The sequence below is a fragment of the Molothrus ater genome, chromosome 4 (genome assembly GCF_012460135.2).
Source record: "Molothrus ater isolate BHLD 08-10-18 breed brown headed cowbird chromosome 4, BPBGC_Mater_1.1, whole genome shotgun sequence".
NCBI classification, from domain to species: Eukaryota; Metazoa; Chordata; class Aves; order Passeriformes; family Icteridae; genus Molothrus; species Molothrus ater.
Window position 1 is genome coordinate 15,916,321 of NC_050481.2, and position 8,449 is coordinate 15,924,769.

The window sequence follows — 8,449 nt, forward strand, 5'->3', positions numbered from 1 at the left end:
TCAGAAGAATTCCCAATTGATTTCCATAACAGATGAGTTAAGTCAATGTGGAGAGCATCTGAAATTCCATTGTATTTTAGCAGCACTTGTAAAATGGAAGCAGTATCTACAATCATGATGAACGGTGTTCAAATATCGATCTAAATCAACATTTTTATTTATTCATTCATAAATTAAACATAGCTATGTGACTCAGAATTTATCAAAACTATTTGTGGCATTTTAACATATGTGCTTTTCAAATATGTGTTATCAGATCAGTTTTGGGAGTATTTTTTATAAGGCTAATTTTTGTTCACACTAATTTTCAATGGAAATACCTAAAGAATTCCTGTTGCTTTGTATTGCAAAAGAGTCTGTTTTTTATAATGGTGTAGGGTTTCTTACAAACCTTTTGATAGTTAATAAATTAGCATGGGTAGCAACAGCATGCAATATTGGCAGTGTCCTTAAAACAAGGCATTAAAAATAGGTACCTGTAAACAAGGGCCAGGCTTGACTACTCTCCCCAAATCCCATCAGTTACAGTCACTGTTGAAAACAGAACAGTGGGCTGGATGGACCTTTCCCTCACCCAGTGAAGCATTTATTTCCTTACAGTCTTACAGTGTTATCTGCTCACTCTTGTTGCTACAAATACATTGTGCAGTGTATTTTACTTCATACATAGACAAATATAACTGTAATTTGAGATGCTGTTTGAGTGGACTTAAAATATCAGCGAATTTGCAAATGAAATGTCAGAAAGAGATTAATTAGCTTTGCATGACAAATAAGGTATCTTCTTGAATCTGCAGCTTTTTGGGTGAATTTTTCCACTTAATTAAATTTACTTACACTTTTCACGTGCTCTTCTTGCACACGGTGATGCTGACTGCAACTCTTCAGAAATTTCCAGTGAGTTTGCTGTTTTAAACCTACTATACAAGCTAGACAAAACTCCTTTCTGAGCTTAGGACATACTTTCCATCCCATGTTTATTGTACAGCAATGCAAAATGTTACATTGCTGCCATGTGAAGTATTACCACTTGTTTTGCTATTACCTAGCCAGGAAACTATGTGGCAGATTGCTGTTGTAAAACATTGGGAGACTACAGGCAAAATTCTCAGAACCCGTAGTCTGTGGATCTGACAGCAGTGATGTTACTTAGGACATTCAGTAATTTCCTCATTAGTACATGTAAAGAGCTCATCATCTCAACTGGTAGTTAATTCTGGGGGGGTGTAGTGCTGTCTCATAGGCAGGATTTACTTAGCCTGTTTTTACCTCTGAGATTACCACAGCTGGGAATCATGTGGTGATAGAAACAATGGAAATTCTCTGACAGACAAGCAAGTATCTTTATCTAAATTCCTATTTTCATACTGTGTGTTCCTTTCTTTCTCTGGCATTTTATTCCTTGCAGTTAATCTCACAGTTCTGAAGTCCCTGCCACAAAAACTTCCCTCTGCCAGGTTTTACATCCTGACTGTATTCAGATAAATACAAAAAAACCCGAAACAAACCCACTCAAATTGTATATTTGTGGTAGCCTCATTAGTCCCATTTTCGTCTGATTTTCTAATAGCCCTTTATTTCCAAATTTGTTTTCTTCAAATCTCTTAAAACATCAACAATTTACTTTACACTGATGATGTGACAGGCTATTGTTCAAAGTCTTGCTGATAGTTCACAGAGTATTTTGAAGTAAATTTTCTTGATCCAAATAATTTACCTGATTGGAGCTTATATCTATGAACTGTCCACATCTGAAACATGTCCTTTTTCTGCTAAAACATTACCATCACACACCAAGTTCTTTTGTCATGTTAAATTTAATATCAATATGGAGAAATGTAGGGAGACAGCTGAACTGAAGTTGCAATGAAAACCAAGAGTTTAGAACACCATGCTAAAATATTTCTAGAAATATTGTCTTTTTCAATGGTTGTTTTAAGACAACCATTGAAAACTAGTTTCTACCTTTTTCAAGTAATAAATAGGAATTATATCCACTGAAAAGGGGCTTCTGGAAGTTGGTTTAATATTATGGGGGATAGTCAATTTATTGTCATACTTTTTAAGACATTATCAAATTCATTCTGAAAGAATTCTTTATGGAATGTCTGAGAAGCTCAGACATCTCTCAGAAATCAGGAAGCTAATTCAGATGATTCTGTGTAATCTCAGAAGAGTTTTCAATGTCAAATTGCTGATATTTAGAATCTTTTCCGGGACAGGATTTAAACTGTTTTTTAAACATTATAGAAAGCTTCCCACAGTAAGGATTTGACCCCTGTTACAGTTCCAGACTCAGGGAACTCCAGTTCAGTTTCTAGATGTAGCCAAAGCAGATGGGGAAGTCTGCCCCTACCCCAAGACATAATGAGAATCCACACTCATGATATCCAAAGGAAGCTCTTTGCTGCTAATGCCACTGTCTTCCCAAGGCAATAAAGAAATAGTTCATAATTTTCAAATACACAATCTATCTCTCCAGGCTGCCCTCACATATAAAAGTTCTAATTTCAGGTGTCTCATCTGAATCAATACTAAAGTTCCCTAAAGCCGTGCTTTTGAAATTAGAAGGCCATATTCAGTTTCCCCATGAAAAGGTGTGGAACTGCATCTCTTTAGAAAACTGCTGGTTTGGATTTCATCAGACCTGCAAACTGGTGATGTTCATCATACGCAGTTATTAGCTTGTGCCTACAAAAACAGGGGGGTTTATAGTGGCCAAGCTCCAGGTTTGATTGGAGTGGCCTGTCTGCATCTCCTTTCAAGTTTCTCTCAAGTTTGATTCTTTACTTTGCGGCTGGTCTAAACTTTTAAATGTTTTTTAAGCCAGCCACTGTTCTAACAATTGCCACATTTCCTCTATGAGCAGTTAATGTTTCATTTGTGGTTTAACTAATCCATAAGATGTTATTGGTTACTATGAGTTTGTCAAAGCATTAGTATTTGACTTACTAATATCTTTGAGAGACAAAGAAAATCTCATTAATTTCCAAAACTGAGTGCTACTGCCATAGAAACTCCCTAAATGCTGGTAGTCCCCTCCCTATGGCAGGGGACTATTAAAAGAGAAGGGTTGAGAAAGGGAAAATATTGTTCTGGAATGAGATCTCATACTGCATCACTGCTGTGGTATACCATGAGAGAGAAACACAGCTAAAATGCAAACAGAGAAATGGATTTTTTTTTTTTTTGAGAACTTTTGGCTACAATAAATTTGGGGTTGGAACTGAAAAAAAAGAGGTGGAAAGAGAAGACATGCCTAATACTGAAGTAGAACTTGTTTGTATCTAAGATGTTGGAGAAACTATTTGAGAACAGTTCATTCTAGTGAAAATATTACTTTTGTAAAACTGCCAAGATCAGTGTTTTCTCATTCATGAATCAGAGTTCTTTGCTCATTTGTGGTTGCTTTCTTCTCATCCTCTTTCCTTGCCTACTGTCCTTTTACAGCAAAAAGCCATCCACAGTTGCCTAGCTAAGCACTTGCTCAAGTATCAGTGGTGAGGGTTCTACAGAGCAAGTCAGCAAGGCCTGATGTGCTCTTCTTATTTGTGTAGTCCATACAACTCTTCAATTTTGTGAGGATATGCATGGGTTCTTTTGCAGTTATTTAGTTATACTGCAGAAGAACTTGTCTGTCTTCTGGTAAGAAGTGTGGAAAAGGTGTTGAAAGGCTGGGCCTTGCTGCAGATGTGGGCGGTCCAGCACAAGCAAAAGCACAGTGTGGGCTTTAATTCCTGCCACCAGCTGCAAATTACACGTGGGATCGAAGACCAAGTGAATGTGTGCTTTAAAAATCTGAAGGCGCTGGGCAAAAATATGAAAGTAACACAGGTGTAGGTGTCTCCCTCCTTAGCAACTGTTATGTAATGACTAGATGTCATTTGAATTATGAAAATATTGGTCTGTCACTACAGCTATCTAGGGGTTACTTTTCTGAGATGGATTTACTGGTTCTGCCTAATTCTGTTCATACGAAACCTGAAGAGGCCTGACAATTACATAGTTGTGGATGTTCTGTGCAGGAGAATATTGGCCATTTCATTATAACAAATCCAACTAAAACAAAATGATAGCTGGGGAAGGAAGGGAGGGAGGTAGGGGAAAGGAAGGCATTATTCCTTACCACAAAACATTCCTCTCTTTCTCTTCCTCCCCTAAGCAAATTAACAGAGTAGGTTCTTTATGCATGCAGGCCTGTGCAGGAAAGTTACTGAAGCACTGACACAGAAGGAAATCATAGAAGATACTGTACCTGGTTCCAGTAAAATTTGAGTGCGTGGGTGGCAGGGAGCTTAGTACCATGTGCTTTCCACCCCACAGGCAGCTCCACAACTTCCTGTTGTGGAGGTTTCTCCTCTTTCCTATGTGGCTTTGTGCAGTAGGCTTGCCTTTCCCTTGGTTGACGTTATTTGCAGCCTGTGTACAGTAAGTAGCCTTGTGCAGTTTGCTCATCCAAGAAGGCTGCATATTAATTTGACTTATGAACTCTGTAGGGTGGCGTTATGAGGAATTATCTCAACTAAGAATAATTTTTCATTAGTTAAACAGGAGATGACATAGTCCCTGACATTTTTCCCCTGGACTTTTCAATATGTCCCATTCAGGAATCAGGACCAAAGACAATGTTATTTTAGTTCTTTTTGGAATATATTTACTCACTCCCAGTGTGTTCTGCTCTTCTTAAAGAGACACGTGTTTACTCAGAAAGGAATATACCAATCACTAAAATGGTATATTTTCTGTTTTATGTGAAGTGGTTTTTGGCAGCCTGAGAGAAAATTTTGAGACTAAAATCTGATCTCACAGTCTAAGTAATAGGTCCTGGCCTTAATGATTTACAAGCATAATTATATACCTACTCCCTTTGCTTCTAAGTTTTTAAACTAAGGGTCATCATGAGGGCAAGCTGTATCTTGCTGAAACATAGACAAGTGTGACTGAACTGTTAAATTTATACCTTTTTTTTGAATCCTCTTGATTTATTAGGGGAGAAGACAGCAGAATGAATGAAAGTGTAGATCAGAGCCAAGACTTTCATCTTAGTATGGATCAGATCTGGACAGCAAGTTGAATGTTTTGTGGTTGAATGACCATCAGGGAGTAGCAAGAGCAATTAAGTAGCTCGATGTGATGCACATGTAAGTAATTTTTTTTATGATTGGAAGCCTTAAGTGTTTTGACCACTAACATGGAGAGGTGCAAAAGCCTGTTTGATGACATAGGACGTGGATAAAGAGGATGAGGGGTTACAATATTTTATATATATTTATCTTTTCTATCAGTCATCATCAACAAGCATCCAGATTCTGTTGACACAGCAGTATTAAAGTTGTTTCAGCTTCAGTAACTTGAGTTTGTTTTACATTTCAAGGGATTTAGCTAAAAATTGATAATGAAAACATAATACATATTTCAATTTACCATTTTAGTTTGACTAGTATAGGTCAAACAGCTTTGTATTTTATTGCCTTGAATATGTAGAGTATATTACAGTGGGATATTTCATGGTTAAGGCAAACTAATGTTTTTCAAATTGAAGGCAATCACAACAAATTTTTATAATGTAACTAGCATCAGTAACTCCTGAATAGGCACAGATGTCAGTTGCTTCCTTTACCACATAGTTTAGCCAGGATACTCAATTTAAATAACAATTGGCTGACTTTGAGGAAACTATTTAATAAGTCTAAAGAGCAAGGGTACAGTCTTCCTGGACAAACTATAGATATGATTTGAACATGTAAACAATATAGATTATATACTCTTCTACCATTTATTTTACTAGCAGATTTTTTACTTGCTGTCTAACTGGAATCCCCATTTAAATAATAAATATGCCAACCTCTGGTTTAATGGTGATACTAACTGTGAGCTACTAAGTCTATTTTTTTAGCCCATTAAGCCTTTATATAGTTTAAATAGGCTTTATACTAAATACTTTGGAAAGAATGAGAAAGTTTACAGATTTTGATCCTCCGTGCAAATCTGCTTGAGCATTTTGTTTAGTCACAAAATAGAGTGCATTTGGTTGGTCCAAGTACCAGGGCACATGAGTCCCAACTGGCCAATTTGTGTGGACTGTGGGTCTTTCATCTACATACCTCATTCCTGGCCACTCTTTTTTCCCTTTATCCAATCCTCAATGAGCTGCTGCACACACATTAATTGCCCTGAGCAGACAAGTAGTCTTTTCTGTTGCTACCATAAATGCCACTCAATGAACCAGCCACTAGGTCATGCTCAAGTGCAATGGAATCTTGTTTTTCCCTCCCAAACATCTAGCATCACCTCCACCCTGACATCAGCTTCTTTGAGGCCAATGAAGTTCTCTCACAAATACTCTTATTGTGGTTGGTATAAAGAAATGTTTGTAGATCAAACATTTACAGGAGCAGATGTAGAGGTAATTGTTGAATTTATCTCTTTTCTTCCCCCCTAAAACTTCTCTCATATTTTTAAAAGTGCTTATTTTATCACTGTGGAATTGAACAATACTGTAAAAGGCCTCCTAAGATTCAGCCTTTCTAAAACCACCTAAGGGATTGCATCACCAATATTTTCTCTTTCATGAGGACAAGAGCAATTGAAATATAAAATCCTTTGTCTTCATATACTTTCATCAACAGATCATTATCTATCTTCAAACTTTGTTTAATTAGATCTTCTTTTAAGGAGTATATTTAAGAGAAAAAATAAATAATAATAAAGAGTGTTGTCTATGAAAACACTCACACTTCTAGTGTCAATACAGATTTTAATTGGAAAAAAATAATCAAGTAAGTAAGTTACTAAAATGCTGCGAAACAAATAGCAGAAGCTTCTGGGAGATCTTCATGCAGAGGAAATTGTGGATTTTTTGGGTACACCTTTTGAGTCACTACTATGAAAAGAGCCTTTTAGATGGAGAAGATCATCAGACATAAAGCCATTAAGCCTTCATGTGTGATTTTTTAGCTTTTTCTACAGTCTTTATGAAAACTAGAGAAGACTAATTTGGTTTTACACAAGATTCTTTCTGATAGAAGACCATTAAATTAGCATAATGATGCCTTAGCATTTTAAGCTTATTTGAAGTATGTTGCACATCTGAAATGACTGAGAATCATTGGCTTGAACAGACATTACCTAACCCTGCAAAGTCTGTGTTTGTGGAATTTGATGAATATATGGAGAAATACATTGAGTGCAGCACTCTTTCCACTGGCTTAATCAGTCCTATGGAATTACCTCACCTTGATGGTTCTTCCTCTAGCAGCTTCCCTTTGGGAAATTTCTTTGCCTTAAGGAAATAGATCAATTGTGACAGTACCAATCTCTTCCAGTGACTGCTGCCTCGCTTTGTAGCTTGTACCACTCATTTTTGTGGCCTGTTTACACTGTGTGACTTGGGATGCAGTCCTGGGCACAGTAGAAAAGCTGCAAAGCCAGTTAAACTGGTGTTCTTTGTTTAAGGCATGGTACAGAACTCCAAACAAGTTGTGAAAGAGAGAGCCAAGAAACAAGGACCATCTATGAAGCTAGGATTGGAATTTAGGTCTGCTGCATCATTACTTCAGGTTCATTTTAATGTATCATCCTTTTTTTCTGAGTTCTGGCTGATATTTAGCAAACTGTGTTATTGACATGCAGCTCCTGGACCAAAACATTGCAGAGTATCTGGAAATAAACCAAAGTACGTTAGAAAGCAAGGTGAGAAAACTGTTAGGTAAAATGATGAGTTACTCATATTTTTTATATAGGTTGTGGAAAATGAAGCTTGTTGTTGGTATTTATCTTCCAAAAATTCTGTAAAGGGCCTGCTGGTTGCTAGGAATCACTGTGGAATGAATATTTGTCTGACTCACTATTTGATTGAGGAATGGCTGCTCAGCATTGCTACTCAAAGGGACATTTTACTGATCTGTATTGGAGGCTTCAAAAAAGGACTTTAAGAATATTTGAGACTGACCAATTAAGGATGCTAGACACAGGACTACTGGGAAGCTGACGCTGAGGAAAAGATCAAAATGCTTAAAAGCCAGCAGCTTCTGAGAAGGAGGATTAAAGTGAGACCTGCAATAAAACTTTTCTCTGCCTGAGAGTTTTAAAAGGAGATCTGCTATGACATTAATTTAGTCATTACTTCTGTGAATAGTAACCAACAGTTTATGGAACAACTCTAAAGTGACAAACTGTGGCTGGAGACTGTGTCTTGGAAGAAGGTACAGGATAAATGCAAAACTCTTAAACCCAGCAAATATTCCATAGGCATTCTTTCTATTCTCAATTACACTGATTTAATTCTGCTTAAGTGGGGGTCAGGTTGAATCAAAATTTTGCCTGTGTTTTAAGTTTAATCATAGTCTTATCTAGGTTCTCAAACTGGGGTAGGATAAATCATAGTGTGTAAGTGCCTGTGTCTCTGAATCTGCTAGAAATGGAGCTTTGCTTGTGTGTTTAGACCAGA